At 32.3% G+C, this 356-nt stretch overlaps 1 protein-coding gene across 1 annotated transcript in view; it reads right to left on the bottom strand.

Moving 5' to 3' along the window:
• Positions 1-356, bottom strand: part of LOC119592830 (KAT8 regulatory NSL complex subunit 1-like) — a gene marked incomplete in the record, with an annotated part of 7,253 nt that overhangs the window by 3,499 nt on the left and 3,398 nt on the right.

Genomic DNA, 356 nt, shown 5'->3' with positions numbered 1-356 from the left:
TTACTTCATTTGTTTTCTCCTTTATCATTAAATTTATTACAACTGCGTAGCATTTAATATCTTTGGGGACACCCCCAAAAATGTTGCAATTTCTGCAATATGTGTAAAGCAAAGGAAATGCATACACTTCAATAATGAAAATACATGGTGATTTTACTGCAAACTGACATTGTAACATATCATGCTATCTTTTCTGCACTTTCATTTGTTAAACAAATATCAGGCACATCAAATCCTCATACTTATTTGTACTTCACTGTTTGTTGCAAAAAGATACAGCAATTGCTTTGCATGTGATAATAAAACATGCAACTCTTCAAATCTACATAGGGAATGTCATACATGGGGACAAAAGC

Source organism: Penaeus monodon, chromosome 31 (assembly GCF_015228065.2).
Source record: "Penaeus monodon isolate SGIC_2016 chromosome 31, NSTDA_Pmon_1, whole genome shotgun sequence".
Taxonomy (NCBI): Eukaryota; Metazoa; Arthropoda; class Malacostraca; order Decapoda; family Penaeidae; genus Penaeus; species Penaeus monodon.
Note: the sequence above shows the minus strand (reverse complement) of the source record. Positions and strands in the feature narration are given on the sequence as shown.